Source organism: Cryptomeria japonica, chromosome 7, assembly GCF_030272615.1.
Source record: "Cryptomeria japonica chromosome 7, Sugi_1.0, whole genome shotgun sequence".
Lineage (NCBI taxonomy): Eukaryota > Viridiplantae > Streptophyta > Pinopsida > Cupressales > Cupressaceae > Cryptomeria > Cryptomeria japonica.
This window is the reverse complement of record NC_081411.1, coordinates 157,342,286-157,361,292: the sequence shown is the minus strand read 5'-3', so window position 1 is coordinate 157,361,292 and position 19,007 is coordinate 157,342,286.

The following is a 19,007-nucleotide window of genomic DNA, read 5'->3' as shown; positions in this document are numbered from 1 at the left end:
AGATATATAATAACCATCAGCGAAGTTCCAGAAAATTTCCATCTCCTAAGCTACTTCTAATTCTATCCATGGCTTCCAATATTCAATTTTTGGACCCTTGAAATGGCTTGATTCATTACATTTATAGTATCTTGCCTCCTATACTCTAGGAGTAAACTATGCTTAAGACTTGGTTACAAAATGGTGGGAGTTGTAGTCAACATGCAAGTCACTAGTTTTGAATTCCACTTAGCTATCACTTGTTGCATGTGAATCATGAGTCTTCTTTAGAGGTGGTTGTGTTGGCATTGCAGTAAGTTTGCTGGTATGAGGATATTGAGAAGGTTGTTGTGTTACTACTTATCAAATTGCCATTAGTTTCATATCCAAAATCATACTATATATTCTAGTTGGTTAGTGTTACCGAATCATGCAGTCAGTACACACAAAGAAGTCGGTATGAACAGTCTAGTCGGTTACTAAAGAAAGCAGTCACAGAACACAGTATTCACTGAGTTGTTTACTGAGTAAAGTTTCATGGCTACCGAGTGGTAAAGTTAACTCACCGAGTTGATATTCATCAAGTGAAATGTTTTACCAAATACATTGAACCTGGACATGCACATGAAAACGTGTTACAACATCGAGGCACATCTAATCATTTTTGTGTTGGGAATTGCACTATGAGATTGTGTATGACTACAAGGTCAATCTAACCAATGAGATATTTTGTTTAGTTATTCATTCGAAGAATATTTTGTAAGATCAAAGCAATGAATCAGATCACCGCTGTAAGAGATCTATTTATACAACATGGTTCTAGGGTTAGAAATATGAGATGCAATAAGAGATAACAGAGTGTATGCTTGAAGGAAGACTGTTACAGAGACACAGAGAGGTCACCGAGAAGGTTATCAATGAATAGTCGAAGAACAAAGTAAACGGAAGGGTTTACCGAGTCTCATTATGGGTTACCAAGGTATGCTACAAGCTAGGTAATCTTATTCAGAGCACATAGAATCTACTTTAGCATTTCAGATGTAAAGTTGCAAATATTTGTAATGATTTTATTGTAATATTTTGATGTTGTAAGAGAAACCTTTAACATTGTAAAAGACTCTAACCAAGTCTATAAATTGTAAATCCTTTAACTAGGTGCTACACTTATATAGTGTTCTAAAAATCCTTTAGTAAGGTAGATCTAACTGATCTTGATACTCCTAACAGGGTAAGCTATCAGAAATAGCTAAATGCAGCTCTAACCGAGCATTCTTTATTATTGCACTAGTGAAGTTGTGGTTGTCATCCCCACCGCAGTTTTTCTCTCTAACCAAGAGTTTTTGCGTGATGAAAATATATGTGTTATGGAGTGAATCATGTATGATTGTTATCTATTGATTTTAGTTTTATTTTATGTTACTGCACTATTCTGTTTATGCATAACAGTAAGGTTATTAAAGGAGAAAAGTTTTGGAGTACTGATTCACCCCTCCCCTCTCAGTACATTAGCTTTCTATATTGGGCCTAACAATTGGTATCAGAGATTGAATCTTGGAAAAAGGTTTAACTACATAAAGAGAAAGATCTTAGTAATGGAAGGCTACAAACAATCTCAGAGGATTGTGCACCTTCAAGAAGAGCTGGATAATGCAAATCAAGTGATTGTAGACATACAAAGGCAAATGCAAAAATCTCTAAAAGTAAGGAGAAGATTATCTGATGAATTGTAGGATTCTCAAGAGCTAGTAGAACAAATCGAGACATCATCTGAGAATAGTATATCTAAAGAGACTGAAGAAATGATTGGAATGTTGAAAGAAAAGAACAAAGCATTGGCTGATCAACTAAAAGCAATGAAAAGAGAACATGAACATTTTAGTACACAAATGACTGAAAATCTAGATGCATTAAGGATAGCTGAGGATAAAGCAAGAGATCTAGAAAAAGAGAAACAACAACTTGAAGATCTAGTATCTGATAAGGATAATGAAATCATAAGGTTAACTGGTATTCAACAAAATATGATAGATCAACTAGGTTATGCACATCATGAAGAAATTTTGAAGAATGATGAAAATCAATCATTGAAACTTGAAGTATCAAGGTTGACTGGTGAACTTGAAATAGGAAACAAATCCAAAGAATCATTGAAAAAAAGTTATGAAGCATCAAAGATGTTGGATGAGAAACTGAATACAAGAAGACTCTACAAAGATGGAGGACTCTGTTACAAAGGAAAAGACTCTACCGAGAAAGGAATTCATACTACCGAGAGAGGAGAATCATCAAAACAAGATAGAAAAAGGAATAACATCAAAAGGAAGAAACCTATTTGCTACTACTATGGAAATCAAGGTCATACTGCCAACATATGCCAGATCAGAAAAGGTAAGCAACCGAATATCTCTAAGTCCAATGGATATTGTTATAATTGCAATAAATATGGTCACACACCTAATCAATGTAGGACAAAGTCTATTAACAACTATCAGAAGGCAAAATTCAAAGGGTTTTGTAAAAACTGCAATAGATATGGACATAGTACCGAGAAGTGCTGGTTTAAGCAAAAGAACTACATGAAGTATCCACACCGAGCAAACACTGGAGGTTACCGAACTCACATAGATCCTTACTGACAATATGCAACAGTACCATGGGATTACAATACAAGGATATGGTGTGAATGTTGTGGAAGATATGGACATATAAGTGCCAACTATTTTATAAGATTTGGAATGAACAACCAAAGATCATGGAGAAATCCTAGTATGGCATGTTTTCATTGTCACAAAGCTGGACATTTAGTTGGAGATTGTAGAGATCAACCGAGAAGAGACACTGAAGAGATAAAAGAAAAATTCAAGATGATTTGGAAAAAGAAAGAAATTATGTCTAATGAAGAAAGCACCTTACCTACCGAGTTAGGTGCACCTATTCCAAATTAATTAGCAAAAGGTATGAAGGGACTGCATTCTCTAAAAGCTAAAATCATAATAGTTCCTATTCTATTATGTACTAAATCCAAAATCTCCATAGTTAAGATGCAATTAGTCAGTTTATATACTATACATGAAACCTGTCAAGTCGATGTATACAGGAAACTTGTCAAGTCGGTTAATGAAGCTAACTTGGGTACTCGGTGAAAACAAAAAATGGAGTAAATCGGTAAAAGGTGAACCGAGTGCATTTAATATCTTGACCTAACTTGCACAGAGCCCGATAAGGTATTTTTGAGTACTTAAAAAATTTTTTGAGGTCATTTTCATTCACCCAAGTTTTTGAGAAGCAGAGCAGAGCGAATCAAAGCGATCAAACTTCATTCAGAGCGAATTTTGAGATATTTACATCAATCTATTCACACTGTCTAGCTGGTTTCCGATCTAGTCAAATTGCTATTGTCTACCGAGTGTGAAGAGTCATTTACTTGTAAACCCTAACGATAACTTGTTGAATCTTACCCGAAATCTACCATGGCACCCAAGATCCAAGACCTTGTAGTTGTCCAAAATATGGAGAAGCCCTCGCTGAAATATTCCCTAACTCCTAAAGTTGCCTCAGAACCGGATGATAAAACTGCATTTTCACTCATCCTGGATCGAGTCTTGTTGGTAGAGGATGTCAGATTCTTTACCAAATTCCATGTTGAGGAACTCGGTCATGTAGAGATTAGTGACACATGATGAACTATGCACTGATGGCAAACTGGATAGCAAATTCGAGCATATCAGAATCAAGGGATTAACTGAAGCCCTAGTCTATCCCCATGTGTTCAAACCCCAATGGGTTAATTTTGTATTGAGCAGAGTACATGATGATTTCATGTGGCTACAAGAGCAACTGTTCAAGATCACAAAGGAAGTCATTCACCTGATCACCAGATATCCCATCTACAATCATGCTCATGCACAGAAAATGATATCACAAAAGGAGCTAATCAGTCTAACCAGAGTAGAATCTGATTATCGAGGACTAAAATTGAATAATGTCACTGATGCTAAACTAAAATTTGCAATCAGAGTTATTGGTTACTGTTTCTTCCAATCTGCAAAGGAAAATAGTGTACCATGTGCTGTAGTGGACCTGGCCTACAAAATAGTGAAGAAGGGAATGAAAGTAGACTTATGTGAAGTGCTACTAAAGAACTTGTTTGAGAACCTAAACACAATAAGGAAGCCAAAGAAGAACAACTCAGCAAACACACTAAAGTTCGGTTCACTACTTGTATGTATGTTTTTCTATTTTGAGAAGTTCTTTCCCTCAATCGGTAAAGTGGTATGGGAGCTACACTGACCTATCACCCATCAGATCAATGACTACATCAAGAAGTTAGGAGATAACTATAATGATATCATTGATTACTTTAGCAAATTCCAAGAGAAAATGCACAACAGGTACAGGATCCCACCACAACTGGTCAAAAAATACAAGGACAATATATGTTTTGAAGTTGACATGGATTATTGCTATGTAAATGTTGTTGAACCAAGGATTCAATTGTTGCAACCAATGGGTTATGAAATTGATTATGATATCACACAACAACAAATTGATGCCTATCTATCATTGCCAAGGCATGCAATTGAACTAAGGTATGGAACCTATGAAGAGGTGAAGGAGAAAGTAAAAATGAGCATTGTAGTTCCTAAGGCTACAAGAAAAGCTACAAAGATGATAAAGGCTTTATCTAAGAAATTCAGAGAAGAATCCTCCTCTACACTTGTCAAAGGCAATCTTGCCATTACTGAGGAAGAATTAGAAGCACAAGAGGCTGCAATAACATTGAGCACACAGTTGCCAAAGGAAAAAGTTCTAAAAAGAAAGAAACAGGACATCACAAAGGCCCTACCGACTCCACCAACAAAGAGACCCAACACCAGAGCATCAGCTACATCACCAAGCAAGAAACAAAAGACTATTGTCATTCCTAAGGTAACTAAGACTTACAAGAAATATACTCAGAGACTCATTTTGGCAAAAGAGTTGAGTGATACAGAGTCTGATGATGTAAATAAATTCCAGGTTGTGGAAAGCAAAAAGATAAACATTCACAGTGTTGAAAACTTTTGTGCCAATCTCAAAGAATACGGTGGATTTGCAGGATTCAGATATGTTAAGTATGAGTCTAGGAATAATGATGAGAAACGACAGATTGAAGAATCTATCATATGTACACTTTTGAAGTTTCAGTTAGCACCAATAGAACTAGCAAAGTCACTTCTGAGTGAACTCTACTCACATATTGATAACAGATGGAAATATGTAATGGATTCGGAGAGACAAATAAGAGAAAGAAGTCTAGTCCATCTATTTCCTGACATGTCCATAGCTGAAATCAAGGAGCATTTGTCCACATACAATTCAAAATTTCTTGTGAAACAGAGAGCCTTAAAATTGATGAATGGGCTATATATTGATGTGGAAAATTAGACTAAAGTCAAGTGGTAGGAGATCTTCAAACAAAGGATGTCGGTGAACAATTTCAAATTGAAATTGTTGATGTCACCAATCAAGATCTAGATGTCACCGAGCAAGGTCCAGACCCAGTTGACACTATACAAATTGATGAAGATGTAATGGATGAAGCAGCACCGGAGTAGGAAATGATTGAAGGCACCACTTATGCAAAACTTGTCTCTAGTGAATCTGTCTTAGAACAAGTTCAGCCTTATCTGTTGGTGAAGCCACCAGTCTCAACCAAAGCTCCCAAGGACACTGAGCAAGGTACTGAAGGCAACAAATCTGAAGCTGAAGGTGACACAACCAAAGATCAAACATCTCAAGCACAGACAAGCACTGCAAATATTACAGCTGAGGCCCCTAGCACCGAACCACCCAAAGACACTGTAACTGCTACAGGAATAGACCAAAGTGTTGCATCTACCAAGCAACCTACCGAGGGTTAGCAAGCCTCACAAGCACTTGTCTTAGTGCCATAGACCAAAGGAAAAGAGAAGAAGGTGAGAAAGCATGGTTTTAAATTTGACTTATCTAAACCGATCGTGTTGCCCAATGTAGACATTTCCAAATTGAAAGGGCAAGCACTCACTGAATTCTGTGAACTATGCAAAGCAAAGGCCAAATAGGAGAAGCAACTGGCCATTCAGAAAAAGAACAAAGTACTTTAGAAGGTTAGGACATTACTCACAAAAATGCTACCATCAGCAATAGTGTCAACCGATGCAGCCATCCATATTCAGTTGGATGAACTCCTTAATCAGATTGAAACATCTGGAGTTGATGCATCCGAGTACTTAAGCAAGCTCAAGGATAAAGAGCTTACAGCAAAAATGATAGAGGAAGTACAAAAATCAATTGTTGTTGGCAAGGTAAAACTTGTCAAATTCATTGCTGAGTTGTACCCTCAACTCAAGCACATTCTTTATTTATTCCAGAAATTATGTATATTTTCTTTATTTATTATAGATATCAAAAATAAAACTGATGCAATTGAGAAAGAGATCACTGATCTCTCATCCAAGTTGACCACTGAGCCTAATTCAGTTCATAATTTTTACAAAAAGCTACAACAGCTCATGGCTCAATAGTTAGAACTGAGGAATGAAGAGCATAAAATTAGGATGGATATAATGACCCTTCAAACATTATTCCTTCCTCATCTATCATTAGTACAGGAGCAGCTCAACCGAGCTACAAGCTTATCAACTACACAAGAGGGAAGCACTCTTGATGGCTTGATATCACTCTTATCTGATATTCAAGCACAAAACTCCCTTATGGAAAGTCTCAAGGACTCACTCTCAGTCACCCTCACCGACGCCCGGACCAAGTATAAGACTATTTTTGATCAGTTACTGCCTCTAGATGGAAATTAATTTTTTAATGTTTGTCAAAAAGGGGGAGTAATATTATGATACTACATAGAGGAAAGACCAGCAAAGGGGGAGTAATTCTACACTTGGAGAGTAGTATAGTTTTAAAAACATAATTTTGAGTATTGTATACAAGGGGAGTATACCAAGCAAAATATACAGAGCATTCAGAGCACACAAGTACAGAACAAAACCAAACATGCAAAATTTAGAGTTATGTATAGGATAATGATAAGGGGGGTATATCTGCATATACTATTTTATTGACTATTGTACATATTGTCAAGTATAGTCATTTTGTCAAGTATATAGTTTTTGAGTTATGACTTTGTAAGTAGTTTTTGTCAAACATCTCAACTAATGTCAAAAGGGGAGATTGTTACTACTTATCAAATTGCCATTAGTTTCATATCCAAAGTCATACTATATATTCTAGTTGGTTAGTATTACTAAATCATGCAGTTGGTACACACAGAGAAGTCGATATGAACAGTCTAGTCGGTTACTGAAGAAAGCAGTCATAGAACGCAGTATTCATCGAGCTGTTTACCGTGTAAAGTTTCATGGCTACCGAGTGGTAAAGTTAACTCACTGAGTTGATATTCACCGAGTGAAACATTTTACCAGATACATTGAACCTGGACATCCACATGAAAACGTGTTACAACATTGAGGCACATCTAATCATTTTTGTATTGGGAATTGCACTATGAGATTGTGTATGATTACAAGGTCAATCTAACCAATGAGATATTTTGTTTAGTTATTCATTCGAAGAATCTTTTGTAAGATCGAAGCAATGAATTAGATCACCGTTGTAAGAGATCTATTTATACAACATGATTCTAGGGTTAGAAATATGAGATGCAATAAGAGATAACAGAGTGTATGCATGAAGGAAGACTGTTACAGAGACACAGAGAGGTCACCGAGAAGGTTATCAGTGAATAGTCGAAGAACAGAGTAAACAAAAGGGTTTACCAAGTCTCGTTATGGGTTACCGAGGTATGCTACAAGCTAGGTAATCTTATTCAGAGCACATAGAATCTGCTTTAGCATTTAAGATGTAAAGTTGCAGATATTTGTAATGATTTTATTGTAATATTTTGAAGTTGTAAGAGAAACCTTTAACAAGGTAAAAGACTCTAACCAATTCTATAAATTGTAAATCCTTTAACTAGGTGCTACACTTATATATTGTTGTAAAAATCCTTTAGTAAGGTAGATCTAACTGATCTTGATACTCCTAATAGGGTAAGCTATCAGAAATAGCTAAATGTAGCTCTAACTGAGCATTCTTTATTATTGCAGTAGTGAAGTTGTGGGTGCCATCCCCACTGTAGTTTTTCTCTCTAACCAAGAGTTTCTACATGACCAAAATTAATGTGTTATGGAGTGAATCATGTATGATTGTTATCTGTTGATTTTAGTTTTATTTTATGTTACTGCACTATTTTGTTTATGCATAACAGTAAGGTTATTATTAGAGAAAAATTTTGGAGTACTGATTCACCCCTTCCCTCTCAGTACTTTAGCTTTCTATATTGGGCCTAACATGTTGAAGATTATGGATATAACTAAGACAGGATGATTACTATCTTAATAATATTATTTTGTCATTGATGTCAAGCAATTCATTTTTTGATTCAGTATGATGTTGCCATATTTTAATGAGTATGTTTTGATGAGTATAAAGATGTTGGTAAGTGACACAGAAAAAATGAAAATGAAGGGGAGTAATAAGTTATTCAATGGGCAACTATTACTGAGTTAGACAATGATGAGATTTTGTTGTTTTGATTGTTTTGATATCCTATGTATGAGTATTCAAAGACTGAACAAGAAGGAGAAAAGATTTCAAGCTATAGAATTAGTTAAGGTTTGATATTGTTCTATGTTACCGAGCAAGATGATAGTCGGTAAACCCTAAGGTTATCGCTATCAGTTAAAGAAGGAAGAATATCTATCGAGTGAGGTTCAATATTTAATGAGTAACAACTCAGTAATAACAGAATGCATTGGATGGATAAAAGCATTATTAAATGAAAGGTGCCAATGAGTTGGAGATGTATAGATGATTGATATGTCGTGAAAGAAGTTTGTTAAGGATCTATGACAATGAAACTACAGGAGTTAGATCTACATCACAGATTGAACGGCCATAACCTAGCACAAGTTCCAAGGAAGGAATACAAGTTCCAAGGCAAGATAAAACATTTTCAGATCAAAAGATACAATGAACCTAGTCAAGTTTGAAGATCTGATGGCTAAGGTTGATCATGGGATATGTGATCAAGGAGATTAAGCGGTTAGGAATTGTTTATAAATAAGAAATTATTGATGAACAATGTATGCGGGAAAATTGAAGAACAGTGATACTACAGTAGTGCTCATCGAGCACAGAAGATTGAATATCAGATTAAAGAACAGATTGAGAAGCCCAACAAGGAGCAAGATAAGTCTTATGACAAGATTATTTTGAGCACATAGAGTCTGCTTTAGCATTTCAGATGTGAAGTTGCAGGAAATCTTAATGTATATTATACCATTATTTATTTTGTAAGTGACAGGAAATCTCTTAATCGAGTGGACCTAACAGTCTTATTTGTAAATCCTCTAGCAAGGTAACATTCTGAAAGAGTGTTTGAAATCCTTTGACAAGGTCGCTTCTAACAAAGTGCAAGATTCTAACAAATCTGAGGGAAATCCCTTAACTGGGTCACATCTAGAAATGTGTTTATGTAATTTGTAATAGGATTGGCTTTTAACCAAGCATACTCTAGAAGGGTATATTTCTTAGTGGGGCCGAAATCCCACTGTGGTTTTTCCCTATTTGGGTTTCCACATTAAATCTAGTTTTAAATGTGTTATGATGTCTTAAGTGTATCTGTTTATGAGTTTGAATGATTTACAGTCATAGTTGCATAGCAGTAAAGGCTACCGAGGTTGAATTTGATAAATATATTGCATAGTGAGTTTTTATGATTCACCCCCCCCCCCTCTCATCTTACTAACAATTGGTATCAGAGCTTTGGACTCCGAAAGAAAAGTTTAAAGGTAATTGAGGCAAGATCCGAAGATGTATAAAACGGATGCACCAAAGCTGAATAAGTCTAGTTTCTCCACATGGCAGAAAAGGATGAAGCTACACTTATAAGGAATTGGAGAATATGCAACATACTATCTGGAGAATGATTATAGTGCATCTCGCACCTACTCGATGACAATGGAAGAGATAAAGGTAAAGCAAGAATATATTCAAGCAATGATTGAAATAACATCAGCATTAACTGACTCAGAGTTCAATGATCTAGAAGGCTGCATTGATGCCAAAGCAATGTGGAACAATCTTATATCTGTGTATGGTGGTGATGAACATGTTCAGAGAGCAAAAGTAGATAGTCTAAGAGGTCAACTTGAATCCATGAGAATGAATTAAGGTAAGAACATAACCCAATATAGTACAAGGTTAAAGGAAACTGTCGATCAAATCAAAAGAGTAGGAGGAACTATTGAAGAAAAGGATGTAATAAGTAAGCTGCTTAGAACATTTCTACCTGCTTATGTAATTTGAGTCTCTGCAATCAATGAATTGAGGTCTATACCAAACATGCCAGTCTCTTTGGATGCTACTATCGATAAGCTACATGCATTTGAGTTAAGTAATTTTGATAATAGTGGGTCTTTGGTAAATAAAGTTGAATCTACATTCAGTTCTTTTCATCTTGGTGAATCTGATGATTACAATGATAGAATGTATAAGTATACTGAAGGATATCACAGTGGATCAAGTGAGAGATTTCACCAAAAACATGGAAGAGGTACACAAACTATATGAGGAAATCAGAAAGCAAGAAGAGTTTGAAGCATTATTAGTCAGAAGGTTACCAAGAGGAAAAGGTAAGTATAAAGGAAAGTTACCTTTAAAATGTTTTAACTATGATAGAATAGGACATATGGCTTCTAACTGTCCTAACAAAGAATCAAGTGAAAAGAGACAATACCGAGATGACAGATAGAAAGACAACCAATACAGAGGACACTGAGACTTCAAAAGGAGAGATAGAAAGACATGCCTAGTAGCTGATGAGGAATCCAACGATGACAAATTTGATGGGACTAAGACAGAGGAAGTTGTATATGTGGCTATCAAAGATGGATTAGATGAAGAAAGGTATGAGGAAAAAGCCTTGATATCTCACATAAATAAAAATGATTCTTGGATCATAGATAGTGGATGCTCACATCACATGACAGGTGATAAACACAAGTTTGTTAAATTAGAAGACTATGATGGAGGTTATGCAAGATTTGGTAATGATTCACCATGTCCGATGAAAGGTAAAGGTTCTATCACACTTCTTGACAATGTTAAATGTGATTATGTATACTGGGTTGAAGGTTTGAAATACAATTTGTTGAGTGTAGCATAGCTAAACAATACATGATATCAAATAGAATTTTAGAAAGGAAGTGTCAAAGTTCATGACAAACATGGAAGGCTGGCTGCTACTAGGACACAAACAAAAGGTAATACATTTCATCTTGACTCAACTCAGAACAATTGTCTGTATGCTAAAATAGAAGATACCTGGTTATGGCACAAAAGGTTTTGTCATGTAAATTTTGATAGCCTGATCAAAATAAGTAAGAAGCACCAAGTAAGAGGTCTACCGAGCTTGGAAAAACCTGAGAATGCAATATGCCAAGGATGCCAGATGGGTAAGATGACAAAGTCAAGCTTTACAAGTAAGTCCTACACTTCTAAAGGAATTTTAGATCTTGTGCACACTGATCTCTATGGTCTTATGAAAGTTCAAAGTTATTATGGTGATAAATACTTTATATTATTTGTGGATGATTACTCAAGGATGATGTCAGTTATGTTTTTAAAAGAAAAATCAGAAGCCTTTCAAATGTTCAAATGGTACAAGGCTAGAGTTGAAAAAGAAACAGGAAGACAGTTGAAATGTCTAAGATCTGACAGAGGAGGAGAATTCATTTCTGATGAATTTAACCTATTTTCCAATGATCATGGTATAAAGAGACAAGTATTTGTACCGAGAACACCTTAGCAAAATGGGATAGCTAAAAGAAGAAACAAATCAATTGTAGATTTTGCCAGAACATTAATGATAGAAAAGAGGGTACCTCAAACATTTTGGAGAGAAGTGATCAAAACTGCAGTTTACACCCTAAATCGAGTACAACTAAACAAAGGAACTTTGAAGACACCGTATGAAATATGGTATGACAAGAAACCTAATGTAAGTTACTTTAAAATATTTGGCAGCAGATGCTATGTTCACAAAGATGACAGAAATGGAAAGTTTGATCAGAAAAGTGAGGAAGTAACATTTCTTGGTTATTCTTCTAAAAGTAAATCATTTAAATGTCTGATCAAATCATCTAACAAAATAGTGGAAAGTGCAAATGTGAAAATTGATGAATTTGCATAAATAAATGATGAAGGAAATTCCAAAGAACCAGAAGATTATGAAGAGTTTGTTTATGTTCAACCGAGAAGTCCTACCGAGAAAGTTGATGAAGAAAATGAAGAAAATACCCAATTACCAAGTGATGAAGAAGATCATACAGATCCTACCGAGCCTATATTAGCCAAGTATGTCAGAAGAAATCATGCATCAAGTCAAATTATAGGAGATAAGGATGATCCACTAATGACAAGAAACAAACTGAGACAAAACACATGTCTGATATCTGAATTTGAACTGATAATAGTAAAAGAGGCATTTAGTAATGAAGATTGGGTAAATGCTATGACAAAAGAGATTGAACAAATCAAGAAGAAAGAATCATGAACATTGATCCCAAGACCAAAAGAGAAAAATGTGATCAATACAAAGTGGACTTTCAGAAACAAGCTAAATGAAAAAGGAGACGTCATGCAGAATAAACCAAGACTAGTTTGCAAAGGTTATTCTCAAGAAGAAGGAATAGATTATGGTGAGACTTTTGCACTTGTGGCAAGACTTGAAGGAGTGAGAACATTGTTGGCATATGCTACTTACAAAAATTTCAAGGTATATCAAATGGATGTTAAATCTTCATTTTTAAATGGTATACTAGAAGAAGAAGTTTATATTGAACAACCTGAAGGATTTATTGAAGACAAGAATAAAGATTAGGTATGTAAGTTGAACAAAGCTTTATATGGTCTAAAGCAAGCACCTAGATCATGGTATCAAAGACTGCACTCTTACTTAATCAAGATTGGATTTATAAGGACAAGTGAAAATAGCAACATGTATATGAAGAATGATGAAGACCATGGAATACTGCTTTCAGCCATATTTGTTGATGATATTATTTTTTGTGGAAATGACTCTTTATGTAAGAACTTTGCAAATGAAATGTGCAAAGAATTTGAGATGTCATTAATCGGTGAAATAAAGTATTTTATAGGTTTATAGATACTGCAAATGAAAAATGAGATTTTCATTACTCAATCCAAGTATATAAAGGAAATCTTGAAGAAATTTGGAATGGAGGATTCTAAACCTGTAAGTACTCCTATGACTACCAATTGTAAACTATCAAAGAGTGATGAATCTACATCTATTTATGAGACACTTTACCGATCTGTGATTGGAAAGTTGCAATATGTGGTTCACAGCAGGCCGGATATAGCACATGCAGTAGGAATAGTTGCAAGATTTTCTGCAGATCCCAAAGAAACCCATATGACAGCAATCAAGAGAATTTTCAAATACTTAAGAGGCACTGAAGATTATGGTTTAGTGTATAAAAAGAGGAATGATTTTGACTTAAAAGTCTACATTGATGCTGATTGGGTAGGGAACATTGATGATAGGAAAAGAACAAGCGGTGGAGCTTTCTTTTTGGGAAACAGACTAGTAAGTTGGCTTAGCAAGAAACAAGGATGCATTTCACAGTCAATAGCTGAAGCTGAATATGTGGCTGCAGCATTGAATTGTACCAATATTGCATGGATAAAACAACTATTGGAAGGAATGAATGAGAAAGTTACTGAGCCAGTAACTATATTCTGTGATAATACTAATGCCATTAACATTTCAAAGAATCCGGTAATGCATCCTAAGACAAAGCACATATCTATAAAGTATCATTATCTCAGAGAAGAAGTTCAAGAGAAGAAAGTTGTGGTGGAATATATTAGTTCAAAGGAACAAATTGTAGACATTTTCACAAAGCCACTGCCAAGGGACACTTTTGAGTATCTCAGAAGTAAGTTAGGGGTCCTACCCCTATCTAGTACTCACTGACAGAATTCGGTGAAAGCATCAATTCTATGAATCTACAGGATACCTATTTATGAGTTGATGCTACTTTACAAACTTTAGGAGGTTACCTAAAGTTGTGCAGGAAATAGTGATTGAAGACAAGTTGCTGTGACCAAGACTAAGATGATACATTTGTATTTTCAGCAAGCAAATTACTTCACAACGGAAGGAATCATGAATTAGTTTTACTTTTTGGCATTGTTGTCAAAGGGGGAGAAGACTAATTAGTGACGATTAATAGGTGAAGATTGGAGAAGACTAATTACTGGGGGAGAATTCAAGGATAACAATAGGAGAAGATTAATAGCAATCCGAATCCAAATCAATTGAAATAAATCAAGTTGGTATTTCCATTAAATTCGGTTTTGCCATCAATGCCAAATGGAGAGATTGTTGGCATTCTACTAATTTTTGTTGGTATGAGGATATTCAAAAGGTTGTTGAAGATTGTGGATATAACTGAGAAATGATGATTACTATCTTAATAATATTATTTTGTCATTGATGTCAAGCAATTGATTTTCTGATTCAGTGTGATGTTGCCATATCTCAATGAGTATGTTTTGATGAGTATAAAGATGTCGATACGTGACACAAAAAGAATGAAAATGAAGGGGAGTAATAAGTTATTCAATGGGCAACTACTACCAAGTTAGACAATGATGAGATTTTGTTGTTTTGATTGTTTTGATATCCTATATATGAGTATTCAAAGACTGAACAAGAAGGAGAAAATATTTCAAGCTATAGAATTAGTTAAGATTTGATACTGTTCTATGTTACCGAGCAAGATACTAGTCGGTAAACCCTAAGGTTATTGCTATCGGTTAAAGAAGGTAAAATGTCTACCAAGTGATGTTCAGTATTTACCGAGTAACAACCAAGTAATAATAGAATGCATTGGATGGATAAAAGCATTATTAAATGAAAGATGCCAATGAGCTAGAGATGTATAGATGATTGATATGTCATGAAAGAAGTTTATTAAGGATCTATGACAATGAAACTATAGGAGTTAGATCTACAACGTAGATTGAACAGTCATAACCTAGCACAAGTTCCAAGGAAGGAATAGAAGTTCCAAGGTGAGGTAAAACATTTTCAGATCGAAAGATACAATGAACCTAGTCAAGTTTGAAGATTTGATGGCTAATATTGATCATGGGATATGTGATCAAGGAGATTAAGCGGTTAGGAATTATTTATAAATAGAAAATTATTGATGAACAATGTATGTGGGCAAATTGAAGAACAATGATACTACAGTAGTGATCACCAAGCACAGAAGATTGAATATCAGATTAAAGAACAGATTGAGAAGCCTAGCAAGGAGCAAGATAAGTCTTATGACAAGATTATTTTGAGCACATAGAGTCTGCTTTAGCATTTCAGCTGTGAAGTTGCAGATATATATTATACTATTATTTATTTTGTAAGTGACAGGAAATCTCTTAACCGAGTGGACCTAAGAGTCTTATTTGTAAATCCTCTAGCAAAGTAACATTCTGAAAGAGTGTTTGAAATCCTTTGACAAGGTCACTTCTAACAAAGTGCAAGATTATAACAAATTTGAGGGAAATCCCTTAACCGGGTCACATCTAGTAATGTGTTTATGTAATCTATAATAGGATTGGCTTTTAACCGAGCATACTCTTATAGGGTATACTTCTTAGTGGGTCCAAAATCCCACTGTGGTTTTTCCCTATTTGGGTTTCCACATTAAATCTAGTGTTAAATGTATTATGATGTCTTAAGTGTATCTGTTTATGAGTTTAAATTATTTATAGTCATAGTTGCATAGCAGTAAAGGCTACCAAGGTTGAATTTGATAAATATATTGCATAGTGAGTTTTTATGATTCACCCCCCCCTCTCATCTTACTAATAGGTTTTACCTCCACCTTCCACGAGAGTGTTTCTAGATGGCAGTGTTGCTTGTGCATGACAAGTGTAGTCCAAGCCCTCCCTCAAAACTGCAGTTATCAATAATATTATGGTTTCCCTTTCTATGGTAATAGGGATGAGGTGGGAGTTAACTTCTTGTTTGTCACTTGTTCTCCTTGTAACCATGGTAGTTTCATATGTAGAAGTCTACTAAAGTGGATGAGATGATTACTTTTGATATTGATCTTGTTCCTGGCTTTCCTCCTTGGGATGGTTGATATTTTCATAATAATTATTCAATCTGCACAAGAGATTACGCATAATTAGTACCTTAGAAGGTTGAATAGAAAGTAATGGACTTAGGAATCCTAAGGTTTTGAGGTCAAAAGAAACCTATATGCATGAATTCGGGATCCTGGGGTTTCAATGCTTGAAACTCAACAAAGAGACCAATTTCGGGGTTTCGTTATCACAAAATCTCAAGGTGAACTTAGCAAGAAAGACCATGAGTTCAGGATTTCGGGGTTCTGGAATCTCGAAATACTGAAGGAACAATAGAGATTAACTTTGGGACTCTAGGAACCTAGAGTTCTGAAACTAGGGACAAGAAGAAAAGAGAACTCTTGGATCCCAGAAACCTAGGGTTTCGGAGTTCGAAGTAGGCCAAAAGGGAAGTTTCGGGAGTTGGAGAACTCAAAGTTCCAAAACAAAGAAAATGAAAACCTTAATTGTCAATTTAGAAATCGGCTTATTTGTAGAAAAACCCTAAGCTACAAGCACAAAAGTACATGGAATTAAAAGACAACAAATAAAAGAAACACAAACACAAATCCAAGAAGAGGAGAACTCACCTGAACAAGGAAATAGAAGGGACATAAAGTGCATCACAAATAAACCGACCAATAGGGAAACACGGGCAAGATCCGAGGTTCTAGGATCTCAAGGTTCTGGAGGTCAAAAAGAGAAAGACCTCAGAACTTTGGAGTTCCATAAATATGAAGAAGGAACAAACAAAAAGAAGAGAGACCCCAGGATTCTAGAAGTCTGGGATCCTAGGGCTACAAGAAGCAAACATGGGACCTCGAGACTCTGGGACTTTGAGATTCCGGAGTTCTAAAATCAAAGAGAAACCAATGAAGGGACACTTCAAGATTCTGGGATTCTGGAGTTCTGAAGTGTCCAAGCAAAAAATGAGGACTTTGGGGTTTGAAAATATCGAAGCTTCAAAGTCAAACAAAGAAAAATAAACAAAAGGAACAAAATGAACTTTGAGATGCTGGGAACCCGAGGTTCCGAAGTGCGAATGGAAGGGAAATAGGACAAAAGAAAAGTGAAACAAAGGGGGCCCCTAGCTCAAGAAGTGAAAAGTTGGGGTGTGTTATGTAGGGCATAACAGGTCCTTGTTTACAACATTTTGAAAAGGTCTTCATTCTCCATCTCATCTTACCTAGTACAGGCAATAGGGTCCTATTTGATAGTAACTTATAACACATGAGGTGATTACTATGGTTTGTCATGATTCTTCAGAGAATCCATAAGTTGTCTGATATACATGGATTATTGGAGGTTATATTATCTCATTCCTTTATCCTTGATGTTGACCTTGATTTTGGGTTGTTTGGAGGAGGAAGCATTTAATGATGGGGGGTTAATGTACAATGAGGATGAACTAACCTCTAGATTGATGTGAATAGTACCTTTAGGTCTAGGAAAAATGTTATTACAATAGTATGGATTGAGATCTCTAAGGATAGTCATTTCAACTTCATTATGATGGAATTTGATACATTTATGGCAAGGGGAGGGTATAGCTTACATGATGTGAATCCATGGTCAGCCTAAGAGGATATTGTAAGTGAGATCAAGGTCCAAGACATGGAAAACCACATCTTTCACTACTCACCCAACTCTAATTGGCAATGTGACTGACCCTTCAGATGAGTGCTCTTCATCATCATAAGCTTTTATTGTTATCTTTTTCATTGCATTGACAACCCCTTCACAAAACCCTAAGGCGGTAACCAATCTCAAAGTGCAAATATTTAGACCCACTCCATTTATCAAGACTCATTTTATTCTATGTTTATGGATCTGAAATCCTTGATGTGAAGGGGTGCATTATGGGGTTATTGAGGATGTGTCAAGGGGTGCTTGAAATTGATTCACCCATAGATTGGTAGGTACAAAATTTTATTGTAAGGCTTTATCTAGGATGGCCTTATGTGAAAGTGATATGTGCCAAATCTCAAGTATGCATATATGGGTAAGCCTCTTTCTAAGTTGATCAATGAGGTCATACTTATTGGATGTTGAAGTTTTGTTGGATGTAGCACCTTGTAAATTCACTTTGCTTCATTGTGTTGTTACATTGCATTCAGAAGGTTTATCCTTGACAATTATGGTAATGACATGAGGGTCCATTTCAATAATATGGCTGACTATGTATTCATAGGAGACATTGGCATAGCTAATGTTACTATCATAATTGGTCTTAGAAGCTTTTCCTTTATCATGTTTAGGCAAGGGATCCTTAAACACCACATGTTCTTCATTAGATGAATGACCTTCAACTTCAATTGTACCATTGTCAATAAGGTCTTGAATGAGATTCTTGAGTTTATTAAAATTGCTAGTCTTATGACCCTTGTTACTATGGTAGTCACAATATTCATCATCATTCCACCATGTTGTCTTCTATTAATGTGATAAGATTATTAGTAACAATCTTATGTAACATAGACTATATAGGCTCACCCAAAGGGGTAAATTTTCATTGTGATTGAGCCAATGGATTTGATATTGTTTGCATGTTAACCTGATTATTAGATGTACTAGGTATTGAAAATATCATCATAGGTTAGGTAGCCTTAATGATTTTTTCATCTACAACCCCATCATTAATAGTATTTTTTTTCTTGCTCCGAAAATGGAGATTTTTATTACCATTACTAGGAGTATTCTTATTATCTTTGTAGATCTTAATGGTTTCTTTCTCAAGGAGGATTCTTTCAATAGATAGACTCTTTCCT